The 22213-nt window shown below is 34.0% G+C and overlaps 1 protein-coding gene and 1 pseudogene across 1 annotated transcript in view; both read left to right on the top strand.

Moving 5' to 3' along the window:
• The window catches only part of ERBB4 (erb-b2 receptor tyrosine kinase 4), a 1130412-nt gene that overhangs the window by 112345 nt on the left and 995854 nt on the right, over window positions 1-22213 (top strand).
• LOC110257135 lies at window positions 5497-21201 on the top strand (annotated as a pseudogene).

Here is a 22213-nt window from a genome sequence, read left to right as displayed (position 1 = left end):
TCAGTTTCCCTCTCTAGATGCATTTATTTTTACCACTGGTCGCCAACTCTTACATCTCTAGATGCCTCTGTATTAGTTGTTCTTTCTTTATCTTAGAGGTGACAGTTCTTCTTTCTGTGACTCAGAGTGTCTTTGTCAGTTTTGGGTGCCTTCTGTTGCCACTTTTTAAAAGAGTTGCCACTTTTTAAGTTATAAAGCCAGTGACTGTAAGATATTTTCTATCCTTATAACTAAGGATAAGAATGATTAAATATTCTCAATATGTAACATACAACTTCCACCAACATTCTTTGAAATCAATATTTTATCTTTAAGATAATTGAATTGGTGAATTTTGTTTAGGCTTTAAAAATATTTGCCTTTCTGACTATGGAGTGTAAAAGCCATTGCCATGAACTTTAGACAAAGGTGACCAGTTGTGTGACTCATCTTTATAAAATATGAAATATCTGATCTTGAGGTCTGAGCCCACAGTGAAATCTCCAAGTTTGCAGTAAAATCTTAAAAAAAAAAATTATGCAGTAGAATTTTACTTTAGTCTATTTAACTTTGAGCAAACATGTATTGAGCCAGGCCCTGTGTCATGTACTTAGAACATCCCTTCTCCTCATTTGTCATTTGCCTGGAAAGAGAGCCATTGGACAGTCATGATAAGTATGAGGCATGCCATGAAGTGGGGCTGATTGCTACCACAAAGTGCTCTTCATAATACTGGAAGGAGGTTTATTAGGAGATCTAAAGCAAGATTTCAGAAATCATGAGATTGTTCTTTGGAGTAAGATGCAGAAAGGAACTTCTATAAGAAGGCATGCTCAGGGGTTCCCGTTGTGGCTCAGTGGTTAACGAATCCGACTAGGAACCATGAGGTTGTGGGTTCAATCCCTGGCCTTGCTCAATGGGTTAAGGATCCAGCGTTGCTATGAGCTAGTTGTGTAAGTCGCGGATGGCTCAGATCCCGAGTTGCTATGGCTGTGGCTGGTGGCTACAGCTCTGATTCGACCCCTAGCCTGGAAACCTGTATATGCCAAGGGAGTGGCCCTAGAAAAGGCAAAAAAACCAAAAAAAAAAAAAAAAAAAAAAAGAAGGCATGCTTAAAATGAACAAACAAGCCCCCCTGTCTGCAAATGACTCTGTAGATACAATCCAAACTTTTGTTGAGTGGGAAAACTTTTAAAGAGATCTCCTTCTTTTAGAGTTGAAGCATATTATGTTTACATTTGAAGGGGTAAGTATAAGAGCTTCCCAAATAAGTCAAATATCATTTAAATAAATAAAAAAACCTTAAAGTACACACCTAAGATTTCATTTATACCCAGCTTCATTGTGGGCTGGCTATTGCCTGTCATTTCTTATATACCAAACATTAGTTTCCTAAGTGGAAAATTAAATTGTGCAATCTTTAACTTACTTCCTGGAATAGTTTTCAGAAATACATTAATGTATGAGAAGACATGATTGTATTTTTGGTGAATGGTGTATATAACATTTCTGAAATTTAAAGTGTGAATTCTATAAAATGGAAATATGCATCACAATGATCTTTTTGTGTATTAAAGGAAGATATGAATGGTAGTCTCAGATGCTTTTCTGAAAGCTTACTAGATATTTCAGTTTTCATAATGCACTCAGTACTATAATTTTTATGTTTGCATTTAGAACAAATTCATTTTATTGGAGCACAGATATTTAAGAAATATGTTGAGCAAAACAGTACAAACATATAGACATATTTTAAAGAGAAAATATAATAAAGATTTATGGTGGAGTTAGTAGTAGTGTTTCAGTACTAGAAGTTTTAAAGAGCCCCAGATATACTTAATATTCTGGATCCTCTTACCTATACAATTGCACACTGATTAACTCAGCCCTAAATATGGATTGATTGCCTAATATATTCAGGTATCTTAAGCATAAATTACACAGAAGTGAAGAAGAGGCTCTTATTCATATAACTCCTAACAGAGTAAGTCCTCAAAATTTATTAAGTGAAAAACTAGAAAATGAATAGATGAATTAATAAATTAATGAATTTGAACTCTCTATAACAGCATATTATAGTATGCATTAAAGAAAAATTATGTATATACATTTATATGTATATGATGTGCCATGTACACACACACAGAACATGATATCTTAAAATCACGAGTGTTATATTATAGACTGAATATCTGTATCTATTCATACATTGAAGCCCTATCCAGCAATGTGTTGGTATTTGGAAGTGGGGCCTTTGGGAAGTAATTAAGTTTAGACGAAGTCATGGGTGTGGTGCATTCATGATGGGAGGGAAACATGCAGGGAGAGAAACATAGGGGAGAGAAGCATGCATGCACTGAGGAAAGACCATGTAAGCACACAGTAGGAAGGGGACCATCCCCAAAAGGACCCACACCAAGAATTGCCTCTGCTGACACTTTGTCTTGGACCTTCTGGCCACTGTCAGAAATAAATGTCTGTCATTTAAGACACCTAGTCTACAGTAGGTCTTATAGCAGCACAAACTGACGAAACAGTGTCTACCTTAGGATAAAACTTATTTGGAGTGAAATCCATCTTACCTTTTGGCTTATTTCCATGTTTAGTATGGTTCTGAAAAAGTTCAACCTGTGGCTACCTGCATATGCAGTTCAGTGCATGCCTGCAAATTTCCATTGAGAGTATTTATCGCCACTATTTCTGAATGCAGGCCAAGTCTTTACCCTTTACCTTCCTTCCCTTGGACATTGAGTGCAGCGATTGCATGCCATGGCATTTATATCACTTGAAGATGCTTTAAAAAAAAAGTATCAATTGCAGATACTAATCACACTATCTGTTTACTCTGAAAGACTGATTTTGAAAGTTCAGTACCAGTTTTCCTATAGCAATTTAGGATAGATGCAGAATAAATTTAGAATATATCCTTAACTTAAAGTTAAAAAAAACAAAAACAAAGCTATAGTACTGTTCACATAGCAAGTTAATAAATACTGTTTGAATAAAATATAGGCAGAGAGTATAGAATATCTTGTTTCTCTACATAAGATTTAAATATATTTCAAAGAAAGTTATAAGTACTCCTGCTTTCTTGAACCTGTCCTATTTGCACTGAAATTCAATATTAACTTAAGTATAATAAACTGAACTCTACTATTTTATGGAACTAATTTAAGGTTAAAACATTTCAGAAGCACCAATCATCCAAATAATGCTTGCCTTACATTAAAATATAAACATTTTGTGATTATGAAGTTTGTATGGTAAATCATTTATATTTAAGAGAATATTTATAATTGGTGATTATTTAATTAGCAATCTAAGGAAGCACAATTAATTTTAAGAAACATTTGTCTATTTAGTATCTTTGAAAAGAATAATTCCTTCTCAATATTATTTTTTGTTTTCTTAACACTTTAACAGTTAAAAGGAACCAAAACTTTTATTTTTTAAACTAATTACATGTAGAATTCAATTTTATTTTGTTAGCTAAGGCAGAGTATTGATAGAAAATTACTATTATTCGAATCTAGTGTGAAAAATTTAGACTCCTGGCTGGTAGAGAATACACTGTTTTGAACTGCTCTGAATTATACTTTTTAAGCTAAATGATATATTTAGGCATTACATTGAAATTAATGAACTTAGAAAACACTATAAAGTGCAGTTAACTGAGTAAATTATAATGGAAATTACCAGGAAAAGATTTTACAACTTAAGTATTTTTTCACATACCATTGATATTATATTTAATATTAAGTTGGTGGGAATTTGTCAGTATGCTTCGTCATATTTTTTTTCCCACAGGAGTGCCAATTAACATTAATGTATATATATGGAGTTTCCATTGTGGCTCAGTGAATTAAAAACCCAACATAGTGTCCCTAACGGTGTGGGTTTGATCCCTGGCCTCACTCAGTGGATTAAGTATCCAGCATTGCCACAAGCTAGGTTGGGTTGCAGTTTGGGCTCAGATCCAGGATTGCTGTGGTTTAGGCCTGCAGCTGTGGCTCTGATTCAACTTCTTAGCCTAGGAACTTTCATAGGAGTGGCAGGAACAAGAATAAATAAATAAAGTATATCTTATGTCTGTGTCATTAGGACAAAGTAGACCTCAGGCCAGGTCCATTATAAGTGGGTAGTAAACTGATGAAATAATCTATCAGATTCAAAGGTATAGGGATTTTTATATTGAAATTTGAATAAGGCTTAGCTATGGCTACCTGAGTTCATTGTAAAGGTTCAGATTGCTGTTATTTGCTTTTTTCCCTCTGTTTTCCATTTATTTATTGAGTTCTTGTTTTGTTAATTTAAGGCAGTGTAAGAAAATGTGAGGTAGTAGAGGGTCTTAATTTTTTTTTTAATTGATAGGTATTGTTATATCTTCCAAAATTCTTGTGGTTAAAAAGGTACTTTTAAAAATACTTATCTAACATTTGTTCTAACTAGAAATGCATATGCTACACCTCCAATGAACTTTGAAATTGAACTGATACTGTAATTCAGAAATTAGGAAGATAATATCCATCTCCTGATCTTTCTATCTTGAATGCTAATTTTTGAGAATTTCTTTTAAAGTATAAAATTTTTCCCCCTTCTTTAGTTAGTGTATTTTTTCTTAGATGTATATTCCCTGTAGGGAATCAATTTATGATACTACCTTATCAAAGGCCTAATCATGAGAGTTCGGATGAAAGGAAGTAGAAAAATCTTCATTTACCAAATAAAGTTGGATTTGATGAGATTAAGGATTTAAATATGCTGATATTATCTTGTGGATCAGTCAAGCTTTGAAACACTGTGAAATAAAATACTGCCAGTAAGTGAAAGGTAAAGGAATCATTATCACTAAGGTGTGCCTGTAGACTGCACTGAAGGAGGAATTTCCTTGCCCAGTTCCTGCAGTGAACCCAGATTACATGTATATGCCAGCAATATACTGCATTGCTAAAAATAATGTAAGAGTTAAACCTGAGTGTTTCACAAAGTTCATATATATAGATCAGTTAATTTAACCTTGTCATGGTTTTAAAAGTTTTATTCATGTTTTACGTGAATGCATTATGTGAATTTGAATGACTCAAGAACAAGACAGGAGTTCCCCTTGTGGCTCAGCAGAAACAAATCCGACCAGTAACCATGAGGTCACGGATTCGATCCCTGGCCTTGCTTAGTGGGTTAAGGATCCAGCTTTGTGGTGAGCTGTGGTGTAGGTTGCATCGTCTTGGATCCTGAGTTGCTGTGGCTGTGTAGTGTGGTGTAGGTCGGCAGCTGTGGTTCCAATTCGACCCCTAGCCTGGGAACCTCCATATGCCACAAGTGCAGCCCTAAAAGCAAAACTAAAACAAAACAAAACAAAAGGCAGTTTTAAGTTCAAAAGGTTTTTTGTTTGTTTGTTTGCTTTTTTTTGCTTTTTAGGGCTGCACCCGCAGCATCACAGCATCTGGAAATTCCCAGGCTAGGGGTCGAATTGGGACTGCGGTTGCCAGCCTACACCACAGCCACAGCAACATGGGACCCAAGCTACATCTGCCACATATACTATGTCTGAATCCTTAAACCACTAAGCGATGCCAGGAATCAAATCCGAAACCTCACGGATCCTAGTTGCGCTTGTTACCGCTGAGCCACAGCAGGAAATCCCGAGTTTTAATTCATATATGATACATATTCATTGTCTCTTGGAACATAGGAAGAAAAGATTTTGCAAATGAGCAAATGTTTCTAAGCCAATTTTCTTAAGGGTTGCATCTTATCTCAAGTCTCCAGTGGTATGAGCCAGACCTTTCTAGCCAAAGAATATTGCAAACAGTACACTATTGTGCATTTCAATCAAAGGTAGGAAACTGGAGAGCTCGACGTGTCTTAATTCCTCCACATCTTGTCCTTGCTGCCATGTTTTCAAGAGCCTGTTCATTTTGATGTGGAAGATAAATAGGTATGGGTGGACCCGGTGGGAGTGTTACTTTCATTGACTGCGTTGGCAAGTAATGATGCTTTTGGTAACTACCCCCCATGTCTTTTGCAATCCTATTAACAATACACATGCAAGTCAGTAGGAAGTGTTTTGGAGATGGACCTGTGTGTGGCTGACTTCCTGAGTCTGCAATCTGTGTAGTTACACAGGACCTTGTGCTTAGAAGGACCACATGCTTTGTTGTCATCATCTTAAAATTATTAATTTAAATAAAGGACCTCGTATTTTCATCTTGTCCTGGACTCCACAAATTTTTTAGCTGGCCATGGCCTCATTGATAACATCATAATTTGAATGGAAAACACATTTTTGGTCGTGCACCTTCAAAAGAGGCCTGCAGGCCACAGCCATAGCCCCAGTGGGAATGGCATGTTCCTGAAGCCCCACTTCCACAAGGGCTGGCAGCTGCTAGAGGCCGTGTGGTTCAAGGAGCCAGCGCACAAGATCCACAGGTGCAAGGTGGAGCCGGCCATGGTGCGCCACATTGCCCCACGCCCCCTGTCCGTCCCACTGAGGCTGGTGGTGAGATGACCCATGGTCGGTCAGGTACCACACGAAGGTGCACGCCAGCAGTGGCTTCAGCCTGGAGGAGCTGAGAGTGGCCAGAATCCACAGAAGGTGGCCTGGACCATTGGGATCGCGGTGGATCCCAGGCGGTGGAACAAGTGCACAGAGTCCCTGCAGGCCAATGTACAGCAGCTCAAGGCTCATACTCTTCCCCAGGAAGCCCTTGGCCTCCAAGAAAGGTGACAGCTCTGCTGAAGAGCTCAAATTGGCCACCCAGCTGACCGGACCAGTCATGCCCATATGGAATATATACAAGAGGGAGAAAGCCAGAGTCATCACCGATGAGGAGAACTTAAGTACCTTTGCCAGTCTCTGCATAGCCTGTGCCAATGCCTGGCTCTCTGGCATCTGGACAAAAAGGACCAAGGAAGCTGCAGAACAGGATATGGAAAAGAAAAAATAAAGTGCTGTTGGCATCTTGTGGTTAAAAAAACAAACAACAAACTCTCCAGTTGTTGCATAGTGCTAAATAAAGAACCATATCTGTATTTGGGATCAGTATAGAAAAGTAAGAGGTAATTATTTCAAAGAGTAAGATAACACCGTTAGAAACACTGTTAGAAAAATATTGATGTTGTGCTATTTAACCATACACTTACATTCATATTTAGCTAGCTAGGTATTTTCTATTTTTTTCCCCAGAATAACAATGTATATCAACAATATATACAGTGTATCAGTGTCTTCCAAGTAAATACATTTGATGTTGATTAGACATGTATATCCTTTTAGTGTTCAATTAATTTGGAAAGTCTTCTGTTTGGTATTTTTTTTTTTCCCCATTCAAGTCACTAATTGTGTTAACATTCATTGTTTACTAAGATTTTCCCACCATTTCTAGAATCCATTCCCTTCAGCTGTATGGGTGAAAACTCTAACAGTATAAGTATATAGCATTCCAGGATAAGTGACACAGACAAATCAAACCCTATGTAAACTGTTTTTACTTATGTTGCTGTTTTTTCATTGAGTCTGTCTTTTTTTTTTTTTTTTTTTTTTGTCTTTTTGCTATTTCTTTGGGCCGCTCCCGCGGCATGTGGAGGTACCCAGGCTAGGGGTTGAATCGGAGCTGTAGCCACTGGCCTACACCAGAGCCACAGCAACGCAGGATCCGAGCCGCGTCTGCAACCTACACCACAGCTCACGGCAACACTGGATCGTTAACCCACTGAGCAAGGGCAGGGACCGAACCCGCAACCCCATGGTTCCTAGTCGGATTCGTTAACCACTGCGCCACGACGGGAACTCCAAGTCTGTCTTCTTTTGAATGAAGCCTTAAGGAGGTGGGCTAGGGCTAATTTCAGACAAATGAATAATCTCTACATCTAATTATAAAATAAATATTACAAAGTAAGTGGTTACACATGGGCCTTTTTTCTGATTCTGATTTCAAAAGTATTTTCTCTCTCAATTCTTGGATCATTCCTTTCAATTCTAGGATACCAAAGTAGGTAAGTGACATTAGACAGGAAGATTAGGTTCCAGACTTACTGCTGTGGCATAATGTTCTCATCAGACATGTTCCTGAAATCATCATCAGGTTCAGTTTAATGGATTCTAAGACTCATTTGTTGTGAAACAAAAAAGCACATTACTCCTAGTTGAATTAGCATTGTGTTGGCAGAGCTTAAGGCAACTTTTGGCCTAGTTGATACTTGGATTCAGTTCTCCGAATGTTTATTTCAAGCCAAATGTCTAACTAGACAGAAATCTGTGCATGTAGTCATTTATTGTGACAACAACTACATCATTAGACAAACCCGTCTGGTCACAGACTATGAGTTATCCTCCATGTCTTTAGCCAGCTTCCCTCTGTAGGTTCCAATTTAAATCAATTCAATATGCTTTCTAGTTTAGATTTGTATGAAACAGAAAGCGGGGAAGAGGGTAAGAAACATTGTACTACATATTGTTTAGTTTCTACATATTGTGAGCTAGAAAGGAACTGTTAAACTTCATCTTTATTAGCACCAGAAATTTTTAAGTATACAACTTCCCAATTTCATTTAAAAATACTAAGATTGGAACCTTGTAATTTTTTAAAACTAGTCATATTAGAAGACCCTGAGTTTTGGAATGAAGCAATTGAATGCCATATAAAGTTTTTATAGCATTTTAGATTTCTAGGAGAAAGATCACCTTCCAAATTGTAGATGAACTTCTGGTATGCAAGACACCTCAAACCGCTAAAGGCATTCAGCCTGCTAAGTTGCAAATATTAAATCATTTTTATTTTTTGAAGTTCTTAGTTAAAAGACTAGAGAATGAAAATATAATTTTTATAGACTTTCATTAATAGGGCAATGAATCTGCCAAATGAAAAGTTTTACAAAACATTCTTCTGTAAAGTACTCTAAGTGGTGATATTTAGTGGTAGAGCAGGTTACTGTTGAAATTTAAAAGATCTTTAATAGCTGTCAAGAAATTTCAGAGATGAACTCCCATGAGATAGGGACTGAAAGATTTTTCTTTTAATTTGGGGGTTTGTGTGTGTGTATGTCTTTGTTTAGGAGTGCGCTACAACCACCTTATATATTTGTACTACTTTTTGGAGCATTTTCATGTAAATTTCCTCATCAGATAATTTATACTTTGGGAAGTAGTACATGGCATTTTATCCCTATTCTACAGATGAAAATATCTAAGAATCTTAAAGATTAAATAAGTTTACCTGATTTCTATATCTATGTGTTATCCTGGAGTATACTTTTGTTATTTGAAAGATTTTTTTTTTTCTGGGACAGAATCACTATAGTTAATGTAATATTAGAGGATAAGAGAAGTATCGTGTGGCTATCTATGAATACACATGTGTATGTGTTTATATAAGAGTAAATTCTTATTAAAATAATTTTGGTAATATAACTTTAACAGTCTAAATAATAAAGGAGTCGAGAATACAGACCTGAAACAGATAATGATCTCAAGCACAGGATTCTTTTCGCTATTCTGTGCTGTTCCCATATTGTTTGTGTTAGTTGATTTTAAAAATTAACCAGATGCTTTCCATTAGCAAGCATAAGACAAAACAAGGTATACAAATTATGGGACTGCTTTACAGTTATATTTCTTCCAACCACTGCTAATTATAATCATAATAATTAAACTTAAGTAAAAAATGGCTTATCCAATTGAGTAAATGGGATATAACAGTGGAGAGACTGTTTAATATTGTGAGTTATTTTAATGATATACTCAGATGTGCATATGGGTAGTTAGCTTTCCCACTCATTTGAAATCATGAGTAAAAGAGCAACTAGGTATACAAGGATTTTGCCTCCTCTAAAGCACTGTGAAAATACTGCTTTACTTCAGTCCGTATGCGCATATCACAAAGTAGTGTAGAGGGAATTACCCTGTTCATCAGAATGATGTGGATTACAAAACTTGGCAATTTGGGGCTGAACATTTTATGATCTGTTTTTTAAAGTGCACTAACATGGCATAGAAAGGCATGTAAATGTAAATGTAAAATATACGTGTAAATGTAAAACAGAAGTTACCTCATTTCAAATTATGTATGTAATTGAATACATTTGGAATGGAAGTTTCAACTGAGACATGAAGACAATAGGAACCACATTTCAAAGTACAAGATTATCATGATCAATTTGAAAGAAGAAAGAAAAAGAAAGGAAAAAAAAAAAAACAAAAAACTAGCACGGAGAGTCTTTAACAAAATTAAGGATGAGTTGGGAGATTTACAAAGAGAGTTCACTATGCTGATTTCCATTCCCACATCTTCCAAAGAGCCATGGGTTTGTGCTTAATTCTCTCCTTGAGTATGTGTGTCCAAAGAGAGGGTTTATCAATTTAAAGGATAACGTAGAGAGAAAGCCTTGGCTCTGGAGTGACCAAGACATAATTGTATTAAACTTCCAGAGTTGATCTGAAAAGGAAAATATTAAGTCTTTATACATATTTAAAACAAACATGAAGAACCTTTCAGGATTTTCCAAACTAAGGTAAAACTGAAATGATACAATAAAAAATATTTCTTGAAATCCATATGTGTCCTATATTTTCTTAGTTTAAATTTACCTTCTCAAGGAGAGTTTCTTTAAAAAATAAAACTTTTTCCTTTTGTGATGATTCACAAACACTATGCAATTTCACATATATGAAGTTGTGCACTAGAATGTGTTTAAAATTATTCTTGACTCTCTGACCCACACTGTAACCAATGCGTCGATAAATATATTACACAATTTTCATCATTAATGCTAGTGATTCTTACCATGTATTTCTTAATAAAGAATCATTGCAATATGGTCTTTTGGGGATTATACTGCATATCTGTGTAAAATGTCTTCTAGTTATAATTATTATACAAGCCTATAAAATAATAGAAAATCCAGAAAATTAAGTAGAAACACAGTTATTTCTCTCAGATATTATAATTCACCAGTCCAGGAGGTTTCTTCAATATCCAACCACCTGTGAGTCTATTATTTTAGATTTGTTATTTTCTGTAGATGAAGCCTGGGTTTATTTCAGTGTTTATGTCAATAACTAGAGTGCATGAATTTAAACTTCAGAGTGCTTCATGTTGAGTCTAGAGAATTATTCCACTATGTAATTTGTGTCTGACGTGACGTCTTGTGAGAGCACAGACTTAGTGGTTCATTTGTTACTGAACTGTAATGATCAACATTTTTGTTGTATCATTCAGTAGTTTATCATCATGTTGGAGACTGATGAATGTGACTCATGGTGTTAGCACAGTGGAGCCAACAACTTATTTTACAAATTTCATGGTGAAAACACTTAATGAACTCTCAGCATGAGTGTGTGATAAGCAAAACTCTTTGGTCATCATGCTTTATAGACTAGCCATCACTCTTTTACCTTAGATGGATTTTTACAAACATTGTACCCAGAGTAGAGCAGGCTGAATTACACCACAAAGAATTAAACACACAAATCTTAAGGGCTTTGAAACACCAAAGATTTATTTCTCACTCATGTTAAGGACAAAATGAGGAGTGGCCTGGTGCCCTGCTTAATACTGTCACTGTCCCTTTATCTCTTAATTTAAGCTGATGGAGCAGCCATTATCTAGAACTTTCTCAGTTGTTGCGCCAGAAGAAAAAGGGAACATGTTGATGTTCTACTGGCTCTTGAAGCTTCTGCTCAGGAGCGAACATGATACTCACATTTTTTGAACAAATTAAGTCAAATGACCATGTGTGAGTTCATTGGTATGAAGAAATGAAGTTTTACCATGGGTCCTCGACAAGAGAGAATCGAGAACTTTACCATCTTAATGAGTAGTAGATATAAAATATTGAGGGAGGTATAGCTGTAGATATATTCATATTTAAGACGTAGATGGCATTTGTAAGACAGTATCTCCACATGAATATAAATATTAGTATGACTGCTTATTATTTTTAATTAAGGCAACACTTAAGATTATAAAAAGGGATTATGATAGGTAGTTTAGGGAAGGGAGTGTGGAATATGATGGTATCCTGAAACATTTATATCTCCATGTGTTTTAACCCTTATTCTGATTTCCCTTCTTCTAAACTACCTGTTGCATGTCCAAGCTCTGTATTTTTCCATTTTAGGCATATGGAAACTGATATTTTATGAAAATGAAGTATAATCTTGCATAATTAAATTGGGTGATTAGGTAGTAAATTTAATTATGTCCTTGAAGAGATGATTTAGTGAAAAAGTGATTTTTATTGTCTGTAAAGAGAATTAGACAAAATGAAAGAGATTATATTTGAATAATGCAGTAGCCAGGTAATGAATTTGCTGTCACAAAGTACAAGTTGAATTCTGGCATTGTTGAGTTGAAGATCATTTGAAGTAGTTTAATTTGTCACAGTTCCTGTTAAATGAGATATGTAAGAAATTCCAGTAAAAATTTAGAGTAAATTCAGGTAAAGTGCAGTTGAATTTTCCTTCCCAAGCTTTGTGGCATATGGGAACCATCTGGGAAACTTTCAAAACATCCTAATGATCAAATAAAAGAACATTTTGCTAGGGGCAGGTGGAGGGTCCAATGGTCAGTTCTTTTTTTTTTTTTTTTAAGCTTCTCAGATGATTATAGTATCCAGCAAAGTTTGAAACCATTAGAAAATAGTAAATTAAAAAAAAAAACTTATTAGAATATAAAATAACATTACTGAGAAAAACCAGTTAAATATATGTATAAGCACATATTTTTATTCTTCCCCTAAATAAAATACTTACTCAGGTCTTTATAAGCAAAAGTATTTTGCAAATCTAGTCTTATAATGCAGACCTTATGCACAAATTTTAAATTTTTACAGAGTTTTCTAGTAGTGATATGGCTTTGTGTTACTTATCATAATGATAAACATATCTTCTCAGTACACAGCACAATACATAAATCTACATATATTCATGTTATATTTTATAAATTATTAGAGTACTATAATATAGTAATGGAAAAGACATTAGGATGGTGTAGAAATGATGAGATGGCCTTTTATCAAAACTTATAATTCACTGGTGTAACTTTGTTCTACTGTTTAAAGTTTATTCTTAAAAATCAATATTTTTACATGTGTACAAAAGGAAATATGTAAATTTGAATATTACATGTAGAGACATGCCTATTGTTTATTAAAAGCACATAAATTTATGCATTCATTCAAGAAGTATTTATAGGTTAATTGTGAAGAGCATGAACTTTGAAGTCAGAGAGCTTGGGTTCAAATCTTGTTCAAATCATTCACTAGTTTTGTAATCTTGGGCAAATTATTTAAACTTGCTATGCCTTAGTTTCCTGACCTTAGAAGAGTGCTTGACAATTATTAAACATTCAGTGCATGTTAATTTCTATTATTTTTGTTTTCTGTTCACATATTCAGCTTAATATTTTGCTTTTTTCAAACATGAATAACTCACTTTCCTCAGAAGTTTTAGTTCAGTAAAGGCGACAAAAATGTAAACAATCTTATAATATGATGTGATGAGTGCAGTAGTAACAGAATTTCGAAGGGGAAGCATTGCTAATTTAGGAGGCATATACAGTGGGATTCAGGGAGGGCTTCCGAGTGAAGATAACTATTTTAACGGAATTTTCCCAGGTGGGAGGTGAGGGGGAATGTATTTGTGCAAAAAAAAACAAAAAAAAAAAAAAAAAAAGGAGTACATTATAAAGAGACTAGTGTAGGCGTTGAAAGCATGGCATGTTCAGGAAACTGCAGAGAACTGAGAATGGGAGGGTGTGGAATGTGTGGAGAGGGAGAGAAGAGCCAGATCACAAGGACCTTTGTGTCTCATACTGAGGAGTTTGGACTTTTTCTTGGTGGTAATGGAGACTATCTGAAGGACTCATAATGCAAGTATTGGTATTTTTAGAACCAATAATCAATGCACTCACAGATACATTATCCCAAATGACAAACCAGAGTTCTCAGTTTGTGATGAGTCTCTGAAAGGTTTTTAACAGTGAGGAACAAAGGTAAATTTTTCATTAATGTACCCATCCTGTACTCTTTATTCAGTCTTGCTTTTCTATAATCTTAAATCATTTAGTCCTTATAATGAAAACTAGATAGCTATAATATGTGTAATCATCTTTTATCTGCAATTTGTAACAGCACATAAGTAGTAGTAATTTTGTCCCTAATATGGCTTTCAGCCATACATGCTCTTCCCATTTTTCACCAAGAAATTGGCCATTTCATCCTCCTAGACTGAGTGGTCATGCTAGTTCCAGGTCTGCCATGGTATTTTTCAGTCCAAAGTGAACCTGTATTTGTAGTTTCCTTTTGACTCTCAGGGAGTGCTTCTTTGTGTAGTGATTCATGAAGACATGAGGTATTACCCATGGACAGGTGTTTTATGCATCTTAAACGTAGTCTATAGCCACAGGTACAAGTTAGCTAGCTCTGTTTGAAACTGCTTGGACTCCTGTCTGTGACAATAGTGCTAAATATAAAATTGGTCAGATCATGAGATTCTTAAAATAAGCTTAAAACCTGGAACAAAATCAGAATTAGGGTAGATAGAAACTGATCAAATACATTCACCTAGAACTCTGTCCGTTTTATGTTGTGAAGATGTAGATTTAGAGGATCCATCCATTCACACTGTGAGTGGCCTCTGGCTTGTTTTTCAACTTTCTTAGGATTTCATTTTCTTCATCTGTACTCTGAATGTGTTGGCATGGACCATTTGGAAAATCATACTTCTATTAAATTCAGTTGTCAAACAGGAAGGGTAAGAAGTTCTAGGTATGCTGCTGATTTAAGTCAGTATTATATTCAATCTCTATAATTTTCTGAAGTAAAAAGCTGATTGTAGTAGTTAAAAGACATCTGAACTTTAAGAAATTGAGCTTTTTACAGTATATGTTTTTAAAGTAGCATATACTTACTAAGATCCTTCTATGTAGCAGCTCATATTCTGGATGCTAGCATATGAAAATGATTAAGGTGTGGTCCTTAACCTTGAAGATTGTAGCCTATAGAGGGAAATAGATTTGCACAATTAATTTTGAGAATATATCATCACATCCTTCAGATATTTAATTAAATATTAGTCTTCTTACTGAGCCCTTTCCAGGCTGTTCTATATAAAGTTGCACATACAATCTCCAAATGTATGCTATCTCCCTTCCCTTCTAATTTTATTCTAGTTTTCCTCATATAACATACTATAACTGATATATATTTTACTTTTGTTTTTTACTTTATTGCATCTTTCCCTCCACCGCTACCAGTTGCATAAGAATGGTGACTTTTTTTGTCTGGTTTTTTCATTGCACTATGTGTTGGGTATGTAGTTGTTGCTCAGAATATTTATTGAATGAAAGAACATATGGATAAAGGAATAATCAATAATTAAGGACACTTTGGAACAGAGGAAGGAATAAATATTTCTGTCTATGGCCCAGGTGGGACTAACGGAATTTGACTTGGTCTTGAAAAATGAGTGGCGTTTACTGAGTAGTACTGCAGGAAGAGGATGAAGAAACAATTAACTTTAGGAAGTAATTCTAGTCTCGACTTAGCCATTAACTTACTGCATGACTTATCTTTGACTTCTACTGAAAATCCTGGTATATGCTATTTTTCACTTCTAAGATTCTCCTCTTTTCTCCTCATTCATGGTTTATATGGGTTATCTTAGCATTTTAACTCTCTAGATACTAAAGCCTATTATTAAAATGTTTAACAAATGATGACTCTTGTTCAGTTACATCAAGGCATTCAAAAATTTCAGTCTGTTATGGCATAAACTGGCTACTTAGGCTCCAGTAAGATGTTAAGAACAGGGGTGGCTAGCAGATCTGCCTACGGGAAATGTATAAAAAATAAATCAAATTCAAATTTGCCCTTTTAGATAATGTTGTGGTAAGAATGCTTAGCATGAAATCTAGCTTCTTAATATACTTTTAAGTGTACCATACAGTATTGTCAACTGTAGGCATGATATTATTCCTCTGGTATGACTAAAACTTGGTACCCATTGATACCCATTGATTAGTAACCCCTCATTTCACCTTTCCCCCAGTTCCTGGCAGCCACCATTCTACTCTACTTTTTAAACACCTCATGTAAGGTGGAATCACACAGTATCGTCCTTCCATGATTGGCTCTTTTCACTTGGGATAATGTCCTAAAGATTCATCTGTGTTGTGGCATGTTTTTTGGCTTTTCTAAAGTTGGATGATACTCCATTGTATGTGTGTACCACATTTCGTTTATCCATTCTTCCATTGATGGATGTCCGGATTGTTTCTACTTCTTGACTACTGTAAATAGTGCTGCAGTGGACGTGGAAATGCAAATATCCCTTCAAGATTTTGAATTCAATTCTTTTGGAAAAATATCCAGATGTTGGGATGCTGGATCATAGTAGTTCTAGTTTTAATTTTTGGAGGAACTTCCATACTGTTTCCCATAGTAACTGATCTATTTGCTTTTATAATGATGGAACGCCCCATAATTCTGAGGGTCTAAACAGTACAATTTCATTCAAATATTTACTTTTTATACTGAAAATCTCGTAGAAAAAGTAAATTTAGTATGATTTTTTTAAAAAAAGATCTTAAAAATCTGTTTGCTCTGTTTTACTAACCACAGTAATAAAAAGTAACTGAACCTCAGTTCTGTTTTGGAATTTGACTTTATTGGAGTCCATTAGTCCTAAATATATGTAAAATAATTGTTTTACAAAGTCAGTAAATAAATTAGTAGGAGTAATTCAATTATAAACCTCTTTTATTTCAAACTGAATAAATGGTGTCTTTTGGCCCTGATACATGGGAACCATTTATAACAAAGTATATATGCTACTATCAAATAAAAGTTGAAAAAGGCAAAATACGGCATGAAGAAAAACTAATGAACTGTTTTTAATGAATTATTTTTGGTATGACATTTATTGAATCGAAAATCTATATCAGATTTTCACCTAATATTTCTTTTTGTATAAAATAAAACAAAAATATGTTTTTAGAGCTTAATAATTTATAAAATCCTAATATTTATACACATGTGTTTTTCTCTGATGTTATTTATACAACACTATTCTTTTTCAATTAAAATATTTGAGATAGTTGTAGAATCACATGCAGTTGTAAGAAATAATACAAACAAATCCCTTGTACACTTTTCTCAGTTAACCTAATGGTAATATTTTATAAAACTCTCCTATAATATCATAATCATATATTGACATTGATACTATCCATTGGTCTTTTCATGTTTCCCAGTGTTACTTGTATTCCTGTGTGTGTGCGTGTAAGTTCTATACATTTTTACCATCTGTATAGGTTCATGTATCTATCACCACTATCAGTGTGTACCAAATTATTGCAGCACCACAAAGATCATTTTATTCTCCCTATAAAACCAAACCTACCTTCCTCCCAAGACTATCCCATCTCAAACTACTGGCAACCCTCTATTTTGTCTTCCATTTCTGAAGGTTATTATTTTAAAATGTTATATAAACAATAAAAAAATATGGAATATTTTGGGATTGGCTTTTTTCATTTAACATAATTATCTTGAGTTTTGTCCAACTGTGTGCATAATATTTCTTTTTGATGATGAATCATAAGTATTCCATTGTATGTATGAACCACATTTTAACCATTTACCCATTGAAGGTTATCTGAGCTGATATCAGATAACCTTTGATTATTCTGTTTAAAACTGCTATGAAGTTTAGTGTACAAACTTTTAGTGTATGTAGGTTTTTCATATCTCTGAAATAAATGGTCAAGAGCACAATGGCTAGGTTATTTAAAACATATTTAGTTATTTAAAAAAACTCCCAAACTGGTTTCCAGAGTGGCTGTATCATTTTACAGTCTCACTGATAAAATAGGAATGATCCAAACACTCTACACCACTGTCTGTTTTAGCCATTTTGAAAGGTATGCCATGGCATAATTAGTTTTTAATAAACATATCTATAGCCTTTTACTTTTACTAAGGAAAGAGGCTTCACACTCTAAGCCACACTAACAGATCACCAAAGGAGAATGAAACAATTGTGTAATAACATGCTTCTTGTATAAAAAGAAGATGGCTTTAAACAAATAAACATAATGAATCCTTGTCTGAAATAAGAAATTTATCATTATAAACAATTCCTAATCTAAGCTTGTTACTTGTTTTTTTACATGTTCAGTCATTTCATAGGACCCTTGCAAAACAAAATGTTATGCCACATTCTTGTCCAGATATATTTTAATGGTATAAATATATTAACAGCTACAAAAATTTTTTACAAAGTGTTTGTGTTCCAAATCAATATTAACTTTAAACCAGGTTTTATAGAGAAGGCATATCTAATAAAAAGATTTACATAGCAACCAATCATGAAGTGAGATAATTATATTTATACTGAATTTTATCTTTTCAGGCATGTTATCTTGATTGATCATCACAATGACTCTGTTAAGAAATCTTAGTATTTTATAAATGAAGAAATATATTACTAAATTGTTGGTTAAGTCATCTTCAAGATTGCATAGCTAATAATGGTAGAAATGTGTTCGAGACTTGTCTGGGAGAATAGAAATGAGTACAAAGATACTGGGTAAATAATGAAGTTCATGATTAATTTTTAAGATGAATGCTTACTAGATGAATATTCTTTTATAGCTGGTGTAAGTTAGTTTGGTCTTTAGGATCCAAACCATAGCTTTCCCTAGCAACTTACTTACTTTAGAGTCAGTTAACATGTATTGAGTTTTTAGGTTGTACTATGCACATTCAAGAATTAATTCTTTTTGAAAGGATTCTGCTAATAATTTTAACAAAAATTGTTACTTCCACACCTAAGTAGATTAAGAGCCAGCTTATCTTTTACAAGTTGTATCTTTTTGTAAAGTTTTAGAGATAAAGATTGGGTTAATAATTATTATTCAGGTAACAGGTGAGTTGAAAATGTCTTGTACTCAACACAGGTCATCAGGTAAAAGTCACTTTGTAAAATTTTGTCTTTGTTTGCTCAATATTTTCTTTCCTTTAGCTTGAGCTCCAGAATCTGATCTAGTAGTTTTGTTAAAATAACATCATTTGAACTCAGATATAGCCTTTATTTAATTTTTAATTAAAATATTTAAGAAATAAAAATAATGCATCATGTCTTATTTTAAGGCAACTTTTTTTTGCTTTATAACTTATTACCTAATGAAATGTATACTAAAATACATAATAAGAAAAATCTATTCAATGTGAAATTTAAATAGTTTGTTATCTATCCTTACTGACTAAAAGGAATCCTATAAAATTCAAACAAGAGAACTCTTAAAGAATCAGATTACCTTTAGTGACTGTCCTTTTGAAGTTAATCTATCTGCCGTCTTGGTGTATCTGGCAGTGCGTTAGTCTCATAATTTGAAGTTACCTGTAATTTATGAAAATAAAGATTTAGGGCTCATTGACTGACAGTCACACCATTCTTGAACTCTCCTTGTCTTTTACTTTCACATTCATTCAGTCACCAAGTCCTATTGATTTTTCTTCCTAAATGTTTCCCAAGTTCACTGGTGCTTCACCATCACCTTATCTTGACCACTACACCCCTGCAGTAGCCTCCGGTCAGTTCTATCCACATATTCTTCCACACAGTAGCCAGAGTAATTTGAAATGCAAATATAATCATGCCCCTCCTTGATTAAAACCTTTAAAGTTTCCTGTTGCTCTTAGGAGAAAGTCCAAACTCCTGCACAGACCAAAAGTGTTTTACCATCTTTCAAACAACACATCTTGCCACTTTTATCCTTAGCCCTAAATGATTTTTTTTCAAGGTCTTTTCATGGAGGCTCTCCCCTACCTGAGTTACTGTCTTTTCAGCCTGCCTAACATACCATTCATTTCTTTGAAAGTGTGTGTTTCTCCCCAGACTATAGGCTTTTAAGGCACCATGAACTCTTTTTATCATAATGTTCATCATACTTGACACAAAATTAAACCTGTGCCATATTAACCCATGTTTCTGTCCTTGCTTCACTGTCCTGCAGATTTGCCTGGCAGGAACTGCTCTGTTGAGTGTAGCAGCTTTTGCTTCTAGCATCATGACTAAAGTGTAATCTATGCTCAGTAAATATATATTGAATTAATAAGTGAGGGAATAAAATCTGCATTTACATAACTTTTTCTATTTCTTCGTTGTAAACTAGGAAATACCTGGCTTATTATCAGCAGCCCTTAGATTGAAGGTAAATATATTGACAAAATTCCCACTGGTCATTGTTGTACAGAATCATATTCCATTATAAACAAATGTTAAAATAAGTAACATAACCTCTTAATACTTCTATATCGGCTTGACTACGAGATGATTATACTTGAACAATTAAATACTCACCTTTTATCTTTTCTTTCCATAATTAAAAGTAGAAAATAAAACTGATCTTTGAATAGGAAATTTGGAATGAACACGATGAAAATTCTCAGATAAAGCCTGAAATAGATGTTTTCAGGAAAGCTTTGTATTTATACACTAACACCTTAATGTTTAATCTCCTTGGGTCTTGTAAACCTTGATAAGCCTTGAATGGGAATCAATATATTGGTGTAACTACTTTCTTTTTCATGAGTTTTCTCATTAAATGCTTCACTTATACCATTGTCAGAGTGTGATCAAATTGTAGAGATGTAAAATTTATTTTTCTTTTAAATGCACTCTCTTTTAAAAATATGATTTTTAGTAACGAAAACTGCAATGGAAGTAATTATCTCTGTCTATAAGCAAATTTTTCAATAAAACACTTTAGCTCCATGTTAAATCTCACCTGTAGTCTTGCCACACTTATTGTAATAATCAAATTTAATTAACGCTACAATGATCATGTCGGCATTTTGGATGAGTGTGTTCTGGGAGATGCATTGTTCATCTTGTATTATGAAATTTTATTATGTTTAGAGAAAGGTACAGAAATCCTTAAGCTTTTCTTATACTGGATGTTTGGCTCAAGTGGTCACTGATAAAGATTGATTTTACTAATTTTTTCTTTAATTTTAAAAACTAAGAGTTCCTGCTGTGGTGCAGTGGGTTAAGAATCTGATTGCAGTGGCTTTGGTGGTTCCAGATGCACAGGTTCAATCCCCAGCTCAGCGGAGTGAGCTAAGGATCTGGTATTGCTATAGCTGAGGTGTAGGTTGTAGCTGTGGCTTGGATTTGATCCCTGGTCCAGCATATTCCATATGCTGTGAATATGGCCATTAAAAATTAAAAAAAAAAACACACATGTGTGTTCTGAGAAAAGAATAAAAAAGACAAAAAACACCCGTAACTCCTTCACCAAGAGATAACAAGAGCTAGTATATTTCTATACATCTTTACTGTCTTAAATCTAAATTCTGTTTAGTACATATAGAATTTTATTTTTTGACTATTCATTTCATGTATTATTAGTATGAACTTTCTCATGTCATGTAATATTCTTCAAAAGTGTTTTTGTAATAATGGCTGTATGAAACAACATTAATGTTTCATATTTCTAATTTTAGTAGGCACTACCAGTTTTCTTCATTTTAAGATGATGCCACAAACCTCATAAACAATAAAATAAAAAGCACTGGCTGGAAAAATTGTTGAAACACTTGACTAATGGTTAATGTCCTTAGCCAATTAAAAGCTCCTCACAATTATAAGGAAAATAGATGCTCCGATAGAGAAACGAGCAAAGTATGGATATGCTGTGGATAAATGCAATAACTGAAAATATGTTAAACATTAATATTTAATCACATATATCCAAATGGAGGCAACACTTCACTACCATCTTTGGCAGAATTTAAAAAGACTTATTCTGTTGTCAGGATATAGAAAAGAGGACAGTATACTAACCTAGTAAAATCCAACCCATTTGGAAAATAATTTAGCAGTTAAAAAAAAACAAAAAGAAATCTTAAGACATTCAAGGTTTTAACAGTTTACTCCAGGAAATATTCTGATATCTGTTGGTATAGTATAAGTAATACCATACCAATGTAATTGATTAATATGCAGTCATTAGAATGGAATAACGTGCATTTATTGTCAAATGAAATAGATTACAAAACAACAATTTTATTCTTTGCTTTTTTCATTTTTATGTATAAGCACATTCTTATTTGATTAAAATTTACAAGAATATTACTAGGATAAGAACTTTGAAAAACATCCATAAACTTTCTCTTTCTTTCTGGACTGAGCAGTATAAATTACAAATTAGGCATGCTTAAAATTCTC

This window comes from Sus scrofa, chromosome 15, assembly GCF_000003025.6.
Source record: "Sus scrofa isolate TJ Tabasco breed Duroc chromosome 15, Sscrofa11.1, whole genome shotgun sequence".
Lineage (NCBI taxonomy): Eukaryota > Metazoa > Chordata > Mammalia > Artiodactyla > Suidae > Sus > Sus scrofa.
The sequence above is the reverse complement of the archived record's forward strand: the minus strand, read 5'-3'. Positions and strand labels throughout refer to the sequence as shown.